At 41.0% G+C, this 14,247-nt stretch overlaps 1 protein-coding gene across 7 annotated transcripts in view; it reads left to right on the top strand.

Moving 5' to 3' along the window:
* The window catches only part of MIDEAS (mitotic deacetylase associated SANT domain protein), an 83,389-nt gene that overhangs the window by 38,274 nt on the left and 30,868 nt on the right, over positions 1 to 14,247 (top strand). For 3 of the 7 annotated variants that reach the window (XM_042849447.2, XM_024106640.3, XM_065593015.1), the window contains one exon: positions 13,040 to 13,153. The exons of the other annotated variants lie outside the window; for them this stretch is intronic. The gene's annotated coding sequence lies outside the window, so the exon portion shown is untranslated. The remainder of the gene's footprint in view (positions 1 to 13,039; positions 13,154 to 14,247) is intronic. 7 annotated transcript variants of the gene reach the window in all.

The following is a 14,247-nucleotide window of genomic DNA, read 5'->3' as shown; positions in this document are numbered from 1 at the left end:
TTTCCTGCTTTTTCAGGTCCCAAACGATTTCTCAGTTTGGAATGAATTAGTCCAAAGGAAGAAAATATTCTTTCTACACTGGCAGAAGAAGCCATGCTGTTAAAAGTGAGATTGTCACTTCAACAGTCTCTGAATCCAAGTGCTTAAGTGACTTCCACCAGTTCACCGGTGTGACTTTCTTTAAAACATCATCAGCAAACATGTATGAAGTTTATTATAGTTGGCATTATGGAGGGATGATTGCTGGATGTCCATGTCATAGCCAACTCCTCTTCTTCAGCAGTTAAGGTTTGACCCTGTTACGGAGTATTGAGAATATTTGCAAGAAAATGAGCTGGAGATAGTGCTTGTCCCATTCGTTCTTTTAATGCTTGTAATTAAACTCTGTGATTGCATATTTTTCTTTTTAAGATCTCACTCAGTTCATTCCAAATTTCAACAGCATGAGCAATAAAATAGCTATTTCCTTGCATTTTGTAGGGCTACAAAAATAGGCTTCAGGGTACTCACCATGTGTTCAGCATTTCTCTTAAGCCCAGTGTTGAGAACTTTGCCTGTGACAGTGCCATCTATTTTTTTCACAATTTTGTTTACAAACTGTCATCGGATTAGGCCAGTTCTTGCTATAGTGCTCAAAACAGTCCATTACTGAGTTCCATCGCACGTCTTGTGGGAGAGTTAGCTTGGTCCCTCCCACTTTTTTCAGAGCAGCTGTGGCAAGGTGGTTGTTATGGAAGTATTTTGCAGTTTCAACAGCATTTGCCTTTATTTCTGGAACACTGAAGTCTTTGACTAGGAGGTGCATCAAATGAGCACCGCAACTGTATGTTGTTAGCTTGGGACTCTCTTCTAAAGTTCTTCTCATCTTGGATACATTTGCAGCATTGTCTTTGACCAAGCTGCGTACTAGACATTTAAATTTTTTTTCACGGTTTGTTATAGCTTTTACTGCTACTTCTTGTAAGTATTCTGCTGTGTGTGCAATTCCTGAAGTATCAATTGCTTCTGTAAGGAAGACATTCCCTTCTTCTGTTATCACACAAGCACATACAAAAGGATCTTGGTGGACATTGCTCCACCCATCAAGACTCAGGTTAACAATTTCACCCTCTAGACCCTTTGCACACTGCTCAATTTCTCTTTCATACACTTTATCCAGCAATTTGCCTGCAACATCTGCTCTGTTGGATGGACTGTATCCTGGTCTTAATGACTGAACCATGTTAATGAAGCGTGGGTTCTCAATCATACGGAAAGGAGAGTTTGTTGCTTAAACAAACTGGGCAATTTTTTCATCAATTACCTCTTTTTGTAATCTGCTGGTTCTTATCACAAACTTGTTTCTGGATGATGGAGTTTTTTTTTGTTTCATTTTGCTACAGGTGATATACTGTGGCTATGTGACATATATGATGTGACTGAAACACTATCATTGGCAGATAACTCTGAAACTGTAGAAAATGATGGTGATCTTGAAGGTGGATAGTCTTCAGAATCCTGTATGTTGAGGATGTGTTCTCCTAAACTAAATAAGTCAATGCAGTTATTTAATTATTATTACCATACTGCTCATTTAGTATTACTCTTTGCATTCACTGACACTCAGTACAACTTTAAAGGTGAAATTGTAAAAGGAAGATCTGCCTATTTCAGCTATTTTTTTTTATCACAACTGCAGCTAAAATGATAGTACCATAGAGTACCAACTACGTTTTTTGCTCCAATGTGAGAATTCAAGAATAGTCCAGAAGGAAGACAGGCAGTCTTTAAGAAAGAAGTATGAAATAAAAAAGGTTACCAACCTGGAAATCCTGCATGTTCAGATATGTTCCTTTCTTCTCAGGAGGAAGCTGCGTTGAAGATGATGAAACACCTCTCATGATGTTGTTTCATTCGGGCAACCAGGCTTTGCATTTCTTTGTTGCACTGTTTGCATTTTGCATGCATGCCTATCTTACCCACAGGTAGAGGAACTTCATTAAAATATTCCCAAACTGGGTCTCTTTTAGGGCCTGCTGCCATTATAGGTTTTCCCTTCTAGTGTATAGTAGATCTCAAATCAGTGAAGGTTACATTCAGAAAGACCTCAAGACTTCTGGAATATGCTGCTCAAACAATTTCACTTTTGTTTCTAGTGTGCCTGTCCCTCCCTTCTCATATTTATCTCCAGACTTCTTCTCCTTGTCCAGATCTATTCTCCCCCAACAATCTTCTATTTATTACACTTTTTGAAACTTTGTACTTTTAGAGAGAGGTAAGGGATTGACTCTTGTGTACACAAATTTGCAGAGGGACAGTAGGGTTGAGGTCTGTTATTTCTCATCTCTATATTTATTTATTTAAAAACATTTTTGCTGTTAACAAGCATGTTTTCTCTGGAGACACAAATCCACAGTTTGAGAATTGCAAAACTAAGCATCTCTGATGGTATCTTAGACTGAGCACTGAGTCCCATTGGGTAGATAGAAAGATTAATCTAAATAATCTATACAGAAGCCCCTGGAACCCCATAAAATTGGGTCCCTAATCCATGAACTATTGGAATTCATTTACAAAACTTTTCTTAAACATTACATGAATAATGTTGTCTCATACTATAGAATTAGAATTTATAATCCCTACTCCATGTTGAGATATCTTTGAGCTATAGTGTATCTTAATTAAAAATATCTTTGGATAGGTTTTTTCCTCAAAAAGCATTTTGTCAAAAAAATCTAATTTAAATAAAAAAAATCTGATTTTTTTTTTGTAATTCATTGATTTTTATCCATCCTGATGCTTGATTTAAAACTTTTTGCAAAGGTTTGCAGGCAGGAGAAAATTTGTTCCAAATGCAATTGTAAAGAATGTTACTCTTTTCTGAATTATTGGTAAGTGGAGGGCAAGTGGTTTCTTTCTCTGCTGGCACTTGTGTAAGTCCGTTTTGCAGGAAACTTCTGACTTTCTGAATAAGCTTGAGGCCAATATTGCCTTTGCACAGTTATTGGTGTGTTGATTCAGAATGTGGTTTAATAAGGACACAAATTAGCTGCTACAGAATTGGTCAAAAATTTGCTTTGCTTTTGATAGTTTTGGTACCAACCAACCTGCCCTTTTCTTCCTGTAGTCGTGTACTCCCGCTCCCCCCTTAAGATGTGTGGGTTGGGTGAAAGAGGTTGTTTTGGGGGTTGAGGAAGTGGGGAATTCTGAATCTAGAGCCAGGAAGATACCTCCAAGGCTTAAAACTTGTAGCATTCACTTCTTAATAATCTGCCCTCCACAGTGCTGGTTGCACATCTAAAACACAGCTTTTAAAATGCAGTTACTGAAACGATCTTTCTTACCTGTTGACCTGACGACGTCATAGGCACTGCCCAATTCAATAACCTACATAACTACCTGACCTTGCCCCTTACTGCATCACTCGCTCACTCCTTTGCTCTACTAAAAGTGACAGCCTTGATAATCCTTTGTCTACATTTCCCACAAACATTCTAGTCTACCAGCAACTACCTTCACGTCAGCTAAATCCCTTCAGACTTTTTTCCCCACACTACTTTTAAAAAGTTACACTATTTATTTAAGTGTTTTAGAAAATTCAACTGAACCGCTACAATCTTGTCTACTCTTGGAAACAGCACCAATTTTAGCAATTGTTTGCTAAATGATAGCTGAATTAGTGGTGGCCGCTGTCTGTCTGTAAGTGTAGGCATGGACAAACTGTGTCCAGTGTTGGTTCAGCTAAGACAATTACTGAAACCATACGATTTTCTAGTGTAGACCTGGTGTAAGATACACATATGACTAATGAGCAACTGTATGATCTTACTAGTGTAACCTTTGTCCTTCCACCTGTCTACTCCCTATTGTTTGATTACCCCCAACTTGTTGCATCACGTCTAAAATTAGACTAAACTCTGGGGAATAATCCCTGTCTATTTGTACTATAAAGTGCCTAGCATACTTGTGGGTGCTATAAAAAATAATAGCACCTTTCAACTGGGGATTTCAAAGCACTTTATAATCATTAATGTATTTAGCTTCACAACATCCATGTGAGACAGGTATTATCTCTGTTTTACCGATGGAGGAACGGAGTTGAAGAGATTACAGTCTGTGGCAGGGCTGGGAATAGAACCCAGATCTCTTGACACCTTGCTCTGTTCTTTTAGCCACGCAGCCATTGCCCTAACCTCAGGCCCACACAACAACAACTAATGCCTACCTGATGATTGGAACAGTGTCTCTACTGTGGACTAACAGCTATGGAATTTTGGATCCCTATCGGCGAGTAGGAGACTCTCCTAGTAATGGAAAGTACAGTTACCCCAGCTTTCCCTCCTCGCCCCTCAGAGGAGACTGTCACCTCCACAAAGCCCTGTGTGGGGAAGGAATCTGGTCAGCATTCAAACTATGATCCTCCGTGCAGTGTGGACACTCAGGTCTGTCTTGCTTCTTACTCTTGACCGATATAACAGGAAAGGTCAAGAAGGGACAAAGATTTACCCTGCAGTGTATATTCTTACTGCAGTCCTGCAAAGTCAGGCATGTATTTTTCTCGGTGCAAAAAGGCACAGTGACTTCGTCATATCTGCTGGGCATGTCCAATTCCACAGCTGGCTTATTTGCGGTTGGGAAGAAACTCTGAGTGAAAGAAGTATGATTATGTCAGCTATGTGAGTGCAAGTGTAAGGAGAGCATTTCGGCCAGCTCTCTGCCATTCTGACTATATTGCTGTCTGCAAATCCTGCACGCTGGAGTAAACATTTCTCTCTGTTGCTAGCAACTGCCTTCCCTGACAGTTCCAAAGAGAAGAGCCTAAAATAGCTCTAAGCCCTTACAATTAGCAGAAGTGTTAACCCATTTCCACAGGAAAAGAATAGCACAGAATAGCTACTTTCTAGCTTCATGTAGTCTCAGAACATACAATGTTCTTAAGTTCTTTGCTTCTCCGTCTGCATGCCCCACCACAGGCTGCACAATCTTCTTCACATCATGTTATTTCTTAGTATTATCTGTCATCCTATTTGGCACTGACAGCACTTCTCAACTTCAATACAGTTTACAAACATTAGTTAATTAGAGGAAACAAATGGCAGAAACCTACTTTTACTGAAGTATAATACTGCACTGTGGTGTTCTCCCATACATATAAATGACCGTGCCTTCCCTCCTACCCCTTTCCTGCCTACAGTAACCCTGTTTATGTCGGCTGCTTTCAATTCTATGCCAAATGTTGCATGCTGATGCATGCAGAAGTAAGGATGGTATGGTATTGCCACCCTTACTTCTGTGCTGCTGTGTGCAGAGCTGGGTCCTCAGTCAGCAGCCACCACTCTCCAGCTGCCCAGCTCTGAAGGCAGCAGAGAAGTAAGGGGTGGCAATACTGTGATTCCCCCTTAAAATAAATTTGTGACCCTCCTGTAACTCCCTTTTGGATCAGGACTCCTAATTTAAGAAACCCTGGTCTCCCCTCATGAAATCTGTATAGTCTAGGGTAAAAGCACACAAAAGACCAGATTTCACAGCGGGAGACCAGATTTCATGATCCATGACGTGTTTTTTATGGTCATGAAATTGATAGGGCCCTATTTATGAGATAAGAAACTGATGCTTTGCAGCAGTCTCCTTTTTTGTTGTTGTTGTTATCTTGCAAGATTTGGAAAAATTTCAATTTAGTTATTTTGGAAACATCACTTAGAAAGTTAAACTGAGGATCTGGTTTGTGCTAATTGTTCTAAATTGTCTGCAGCTGCTAGAAAGGACATTGTCACCTCTACAATCATTCCCCCCCCCCCCCCCCATCATTTTTTGTAATAAGCTTGAAACACAAATGTTTCCCTAACATAATTTGTTTTCCTTTGCATGCATGCTGATTTTGTTCTTGTGGGGTGAGTCACAAGTGCAGGGCTTCCTATGCTGCTTTGCTGTTGTGGGTTGAGCTCAGAACCGGCACATCGGAGCACTGCTTTCTTAAAATCCATCTCCTGTTGCTTTCCTTCCCCCAAAAACCAAAATAAAAGCCAGAAGCGTTTTGGAAAGCAAACCTTGAATAATTTCAGAGTTTACAAACAGGTATAAGAAAAACTATGAGAATAGGGCACATTGACACGTCCTTTTAAAGTACAGAATGTCCTCTGGATAGGGCTGTTGTCTGAAAGCCTGCTCTGAGGTGCAGCTGCTGCTTTTCTGACCCTCCAACCCCATCAGGCATTCTCTCTTTATAACATGCCCTTTGCTAGAATGTATCCAAGTATTTGGAAGGAATGAGGAAGAGGTCAGTGAAGTTAATGGGTAAATAAAAGCATATTCATAAAGTGAAATGATAGGCCAAAATGACAGTTGGAGTGCATGTTTGGGTGGAATTGTGATTTAAAAAAAAAAAATCAGTGCATGTTTGGGTGGAATTGTGATTTAAAAAAAAAAAAATCTGCATGTAAACAAAAGAAACCAGCCTAATTAAAACAGGTGTTTTATAATTCCTTCCTTTCTCTTCACCACCACCATTTGCTGGTAGGGGGCAAAAGTGAGGGGTCGTGATGTGATGTAAACAAAAGAAATAAGAAGGATAGTAATTTCTCCATTTTATGAGTCATGTTCGTCAAAGTGAAGTTTATCCTCGGTCCTTATTTTTCTTTTGCATTGATTTTTTTTTTTATCATTTTTTTTACTTCCTGTTTCAAAACGGTAATTCTCCATTGAAATTCACTTTCATTTTTTGTTTTGGTCATTTATAGCAATATTCTTGATGTTTAAATCTCTGATTTCCTGAAGATCCTATATCAAGTGGGTAGGTAGATTGCTGTATGATAGCTTTCTGCTCACTCTGTCTGCCATCACAGAGCTGCTGAACATCACTCTAAAGACCCTGATTGGTACATCTGCTTAATGGGGTTTTATTGATTTATTACCGGACTGTGAGTGAGATTGGAGAAATGAGAAGGGTGGTAATAGTATCTTTAAATAGGTGCACCAGGTGGCTGTTCTGGCTGCTTGAGAAGTTACTGCATCGTTACTTTCTTCAGTAAGGATGTGTCAGGTACATGAAAAGCAACCTTGGGTATAGCGCCATGTAGCCTTTATGTACAGCGGTTACATTTCCTGGATGCTAATTCCTCCCCTTTGATATTGCCTGTCTCTCATAAACTTGTTCCCCTTACACCATCATCCTCCAAACATATGCAAGCACTGGAGAGTTCCTTCTGTGCTCTGCAGAATTTTCTCAACGGGGCTCTCTTTGATCTCTGTCTTTCAAAATGCCTTATTGATTTCCAGGACACTCACCTAATGCAGTTGCCTAAATTATTCTGTTCAGTCAGGAATGGCAGCCATAGGCCTACACTACTCCTGTGTATTTTATCTACACTGGGTCCTTAAAAAGCTAGAAGCAGTTCTGCCAGTCAGTGTCTCTTTTTCACGTTGAGTTTAGGTTGTCTCTACTTTGTTGCACTGGGCACCTGAACAACATATCTCTTTAGACCGAAGCCTTTTAAATATTTGTTGGAAAGGTTTTGCTGCCTCCGGTAAGGTGAGAGGAGGCATTTGGGAGGCTGGCATAATTTAGTGCAGGATTTAATTTCTTTTGCTTTCTGAACAAGGGTATGATTTTCAGTGCCTGATCACCCCGGCAAGTCTTATTGCTCCACCCGCTGGGTGGATAAGATAGACCCAGATCACTTTACACAGCTTACAATGATTGTTTATTTTTCCCTCTCCTCTTCCTGATATGAAAGAATGCTGTGTTGCTGTCCTTCCTGCTTTCAGGAGTCTGAGGGTAGTGAGTAGGAGGAAAGGCTGGGTGTGTTCAGTCTGCAGGAATTCTGTTGGTGTTGACCGACTACTTGCAAGAAAACACTTGAAAATGTGTGAGTTTTTTGGAGTAGAATTTTAGTGATTGTGAGACCATGATTTCATGGCTAGGTGTAACGTATGCAGAGGCTATGCCATAAACTCTGCAGAGTTCATTGTTCCCATGCCTGCCTTCATCACTTCTTATCCAAGTATGTCGCAATAGATGGTGATTTAATGATGATAAACCTCCAGCTGGCTGAGATGAGAACATTTTTTCTGCTTATGACCTATCCTAAGTCTCTCCAATGATGAAAAGCTATTGAATTAACACCAGTGTGCCACATTTTGCATCTACACTCACTATCGTGTTGATGGATGAGGGAATCATTCCCACTTCAAAATGGGAAAATTTAATTATTTTTCTTTCACTCTGCTTGTGTGTTTATGGAGTTGACCTTGTTCCCTTCACCTTTGCAGCTGGTAGTTTGACAGGTATTGTCTGTGTGTCCCACCCCCTCAGAGTTAATTTATTCTCACGTAGGAGCTCTTAGAATGTCATGTCTTCCCTTACTTTGCTTCCTAGTCCTTGGTATCCTACATCATAGCCACAAACTTTGCACCTGAGGACTGGAAGGATCTCCTTTCAGAAATAACTACATTTCCTTTGCTGGCTAGGGGGAACAGCAAATACAAAAATTCCCTCTTCTCTTTCTCTCTTACTGCGTTCCCACAGATGCTTGTGGTTCTGGACCATGAAAGGAGAGAGCTGAACCAAATAACTGACCTTTTGTCTTCCACATAGTGGCATGGAGCGCAATCGCTAGGCAATGGATATGAACTGTATTGTGGCTTTTTTGTTGTTGGCTCCTGGATCAATCCATTTTCTCTGTATGTCAGAGGCATTAAAGTCTATTATTCCCCTTCAACACCAACATAGGCTACTTTTATCTGCTTTGTGTAAACAGCCCCACCCCCATCACTCAAGGCTCATTGCTCAGCTATACGATATTCTACAGCTGGGGTGTATTAACTGGAGTGTCATACATATGACCCAGGAGATAATTGTTCCACTTTACTGGGCGCTGGTGAGGCCTCAATTGGAGTAGTGTCCAGTTCTGGGTGCCTCACTTTAGGAAAGATGGGGACAAATTGGAGAGAGTCCAGAGAAGAGCAACAAAAATGCTAAAAGGTTTGGGAAAACCCTACCTATGAGGAAAGGTTTAAAAAAAAAAAAAAAAGCTGGGCATGTTGTTTAGTCTTGAGAAAAGAAGACTTGCGGGGAGGGGGGAGGATCTAATAACTCTCTTCACCTATATTAAGAGCTGTTATAAAGAGGACGGTGATCAGTTTTTCTCCATGTCCACAAAAGGTAGGACAAGAAGTAATGGACTTAATCTGCAGAAAGGGAGATTTAAATTAGATATTGGGAGAAACTTTGCAACTAAAAGCTCTGGAATAGGCTTCCAAGGGAGGTCATGGAATCCCTGTCATTGGAGGTTTTTAAGAACAGGTTCGATGAACGCTGTCAGGGACGGTCTGGATTTATATGTTCCTGCCTCAGTGCAGGGAGCTGGACTAGATAACTTCTCAAGGTCCCTTCCAGCCCTATATTTCTGTGATTCTATAAAAGTGACTTAAATAAAAATCACATAGTTTTTATTGTCTTTTAGAGTTATTTCAATACTTACCTATGTATGTAAATTTAGGGAGTGTTTTATAGTATATAGAGCAGGGGATTAATAGTCAGGACTTTGTACTGTTCATGATTCTGCCCCTGATCTCTCTTAACCCCTCTGTCTTTAGTTTCTCATCCAGTAGAATGTGGGTCATGATACTTTACCCACACGTCATAAATGCCTTGAGATCCCCTAATAAAAAGCACTTTGAAGTGCTAATTATTAAGGCTGGAGAAAGGTTGAATCTGAGGCAACTGTTCTGTCTTAGAAGGGAAGCAGAGAACTGTATAGCCTGATTTTGATTCCAGGAACAATTTTTAGATTCATTCACTAGAGACAAAGAAATTGAACTTCTTAAAGAGGAGAGCAGTAAGCTCAGCAGCTGCAGCAAGGGGATTTAATGAGAAACCAATCTCATCAGACTAATCTGATAGAGTTTCTTTAAGGGTCTGACAAAGAAAATTGATGTGGATAAGGCAATGGAGGCATTTTAGCTAGATCCTAGCAAGGCTTTTGATGAAGTATTGCATGAAATAATTTGTAAAATGGAGGAGCTTGGTGAAATAGAGGAAGACCTACTACTATTTATTGTAATTTTCTGCACCCTATACTTCATCCACTTTTCTGAGGAGAAGCCACACAGCATCTCTCATAGCTCAGTATTGGGGCCTTCTGTCTAATACAGTGGTTTTCAAACTGGGTACACATACCTCTAGAGGTACACTAGCTCTTGTCGGGGGTACGTGAGAAAAATCCTGTAATGGCAGACAATGGATCGTGTTATAGACCTTTTTTTTATAGGTATATTATGACCCTGTCTCAGATGGGTGTATGCAGTAGACCAGTGGTTCACAAACTAGGGCCGCCGCTTGTTCAGGGAAAGCCTCTGGTGGGCAGGGCCGGTTTGTTTACCTACCACGTCCACAGTTTGGCCGATCGCAGCTCCCAATGGCCGCAGTTCGCCGCTCCAGGCCAATGAGGGAGTGGAGGGAGAGGTGGCCAGTATGTCCCTCGGCCTGCGCCCTTCCCGCAGCTCCCATTGGCTTGGAGCAGCAAATCGCAGCCTCTGGGAGCTGCGATTGGCCGAACCTGCAGACGTGGCAGGTAAACAAACCAGCCCGGCCCGCCACGGGCTTTCCCTGAACAAGCGGAGGCCCTAGTTTGAGAACCACTGCAGTAGACTACATTATTTAGAAAGGGGTATGTAGCCTAAAAAGTTTGAAAACCACTGATCTAATAGTTGTATGCAAAACATCTTAAAGTGGATCAATAATGCATAGAATTTAAATTTCCTTATGATGCCAAATACGGGTGGAACAGCGGGTGAAAGTGAGAAAACCATAAAACTGCAGGGAGGCTCTCAACAGAAGAGCTGGAGAATAGAGTTTCATGTCATTACAAAATGTGAGGTCAGGAACTTGTCATATTAAATGGTAGAGAGAGATATTGTTAAATGGAAAACAGTATTTAAAGAAATTAAGAGGAACCGAATGCAATAGTAAATTTCCAGGCAAAATCTTCCAAAATAGAATTCATGTTGGAAATAAAGGTCTATTCATGTGAAATACTATTATTAGAATGGTGTGCATTTAAAGAAGAAAATTGTGAAAAAGCCTTTTAATTAGGATAAAAATATGGACATTAAATAATAAGGTTGTAGTTTAAAAAAATCTAAATGTTAAGGTCTAGAAATATTTTGTAATTCTATGTCAATCTTAGTTTTTCCCTCTTATGCTTGTCTATTGTCCCGCTACTGGTAGAACAACACAATTATTTACCAAGTGACAGAAGCTAAATTATCCCCTCTTAGCTAACTGGTTATGTATTTTGTTGTTTGATCACATAACCTTCCTCTCTGTCCTTTCTGCCCATATCAGGTACAGGGGGTTCTTGAGCTCTTCTTCAAAGTGTGCCTAGGATATTCTTTGTCCTTGTATTTTGGGTATGGGAGGGAGGGAGGAATGCAGCTCAGAATGAGTTGATGGACAGTCCTTTACTAAAATTCTTCCCTGTCCCCAATACTGTGCTGTATCCTGGCTGTTTCCTGCCCTCCACTCCAAAAGTTGCAGTGTTTAACTGGTGCTATGTGTTTAGTGCACAGTTCCTTGGTGGGGGGATCCTGTGGCAAGAAAAATGCGTTAGAAGTTTAAAATACTAATAAAAGTATAATGAGAAGTACAAGACTAACGTGTTATAGAAAAGAAGTCCTCTGAAGAAAAGCTTTGTGAAGGGTATTTTTCACCTGGAGGGGCTGCTAGTATGTGGAATAGTTGACCCAGATGTGTCAGGAGCTGACAGTCTTTGACTTAATTTCACTAACTTTAAATCCTGCCTTTTCTCCATCCTTTGTACAAACAGTACCACATAGCACTCTCAGACACTGAGAGGTAAGGGAGCATGGCATGGTGGCTGGTTCCTGCATATGCTGTATGCCAGTGGTTCTCAAACTACGGCCGCCGCTTTGTTTGTAGGTTTGTTTACCTGCTGTGTTCGCAGGTTCGGCCGATCGCAGCTCCCAGTGGCCGTGGTTTGTCGCTCCAGGCCAATGGGAGCTGCAGGAAGTGGCGCGGGCCGAGGAACGTACTGGCCGCCGCTTCCCGCAGCCACCATGCGGCCACTGGGAGCTGCGATCGGCCAAACCTGCAGATGCAGCAGGTAAACAAACCGTCCCGTCCCGCCAGGGGCTTTCCCTAAACAAGTGGTGACCCTAGTTTGAGAACCACTGCTGTATGCCACAGCAGTTACCAGCCAGAGGCGTTCTATGCTGCTGCTCAGAGGAGTAGTACACTTAACAATATGTTGCAGAAACCTGTCCTAATGCAACTGCAGGATGACTCTTGTGGAGAAATGTAAAAAATATTTTTTTAACTGACATGATGATGATATGAGGTCATCCCCAGACATCAGGGAGGGGAGCCTGCTTAGTCATTGGGGCAACAGAGCTCAGCAGTGGAAGCTGCCAGTTGGGAGCAATGATGCTACAGTCTGAATAGACCTGCTTCATCTTAAGCTATAGATTATTATTATTATTTTAAAGATGGTCTGCAAAGGATCTTTTGTGCTGCTTTATTGTGTGTAGAAAAAGGCCTGTAAGGTTTATTTATGTATTGTTTGTTTTTAACTTCAGAAATGTTAGGAATATAAAATCTAATTCTTTGTGGTTTTGTTTTTCCTGGAGGAATCTTGAATGTGATTTGTGAGCTCTCATACCTTAATTGAAGGTGCAGGGTGTTTAATCTTTAGCAAATAGATTTCTTTCTCCCAAGTATGTCTGTCTTTATTTAAAACTTTGTTTTTTTAATAATTTAACAATTCCCTTCCTTTCTTAATAACTCAGTTTCAGTCTTTTGATTTTTGTGATGTTGTAACTTCACTAGTTTTCCAGTCACTATGGTCTTCCAAAGTAGACAAGACCTAAATTTCTTATATATACCCGTGTGTGTGTGTGTGTGTGTACTCTTCTGACAACCTTTCAAGCCCTCTTTGAACAATACAAAGACACAAGTCCCTTTTTTCCCTTTTACCGGTCACCTTTGACCTTCTTTCATAATTGTTATATTACCATTTTGATGTTTGTTGCTTCTCTTTTCCAGCTAAGTACATCTCCAGACCACATACTATTACTTTCTGCATACACAAGGGCCTCGTCTAATAATGGAAAAACAAAAGCCAAGGCCTGGGCAAGTAGAGAGTTGGAGAGTTACCATGTACGTTAATAGAGGTCTTTTTTGTTTATCTGAGACCACTATTTTTGAAGGTCTCATTACCAGGCCTTACCCTGTGTCTGCATATGGGCCACTATACTAAATGCGTTTGTATGGTAGATGCAGATTGGAGCCACACTTTGTAAGTACAGGGTCAACTTTCTTTTGGGAAGATATAACTTAAACAGTCTTTCCTTGTCTGTCAGCTCATGGGTAGTGTTCCTTATGGCTGCCTCCAAGGCACAGAAGATGTGTAAATTCAGAATGTTTAAGGTTCAGACTTGCAAATGGAAAGCTGCCTTGGTGGTACTGTTTTGTGCTTCACTGAGAACTCCAATCTCTTACTGCCAAGTTTTTAGAGCACCTTAGACAAGGCATGCTAATTCCCAGGAGGAAAAGAGGAAACTATAACCTGAGCAATGCAACCCTTTATAAGGGCCCTGCAAGCCCTCAATTCCTACCACTTTCTCAAAATATAGTCTCTAATATAGACTCCAAAGAAAGGGGGATGGAGGGTTGGGATTGTGTATCTGAAGTGATCTATTCAAAGAGCTCCAATGCCAAATAAGTCTTTCTTTCTATTTTGAGTACTATCAGTATATATTCCCACCCTTGGGAGCCTCTAGCAAAGTGGGACTTGAGGAGTCTTTCTTAGTTGAACAATGACTGCAGGGCAACTGTCCCAAACTGGGCATACTAACACAAGCCTGGGTCAAGAGAGCAAGGTGGAGGGAGAGACAGTCCGTGAGATAATCTGGGGTGTGTTGTGCATACAGGGCTTGGAAAAGGCCAAGGATCTTGAACTGAAAGCAAAATTTGACTGGCAGTTATGCAGAGTGTGGACCAGTGGAGTGGATGTGTTTCCTCTGGTTGACCCTGCTGAGGAGGATGTGATGTTCCAGGTGGCCCCTTGGGTTTGTGGTAGAAGTTAATTAGTAGATGTTTGGCTAGTTTAAGAAGGTATAGGGCATTTCTGATCATTGCAGCTTTCAGGGCCTTTAGGAGTGATGAGGAGCTGAATGGAACCCAGAGTACAACCTGACCATATTTAAGTCAGATACCTTCAGTGTTGGGTGAGAACAAATTTTTATCTGTCT

Source organism: Chrysemys picta, chromosome 4 (assembly GCF_011386835.1).
Source record: "Chrysemys picta bellii isolate R12L10 chromosome 4, ASM1138683v2, whole genome shotgun sequence".
In the NCBI taxonomy this organism is placed as follows: Eukaryota; Metazoa; Chordata; order Testudines; family Emydidae; genus Chrysemys; species Chrysemys picta.
The sequence above is the reverse complement of the archived record's forward strand: the minus strand, read 5'-3'. Positions and strand labels throughout refer to the sequence as shown.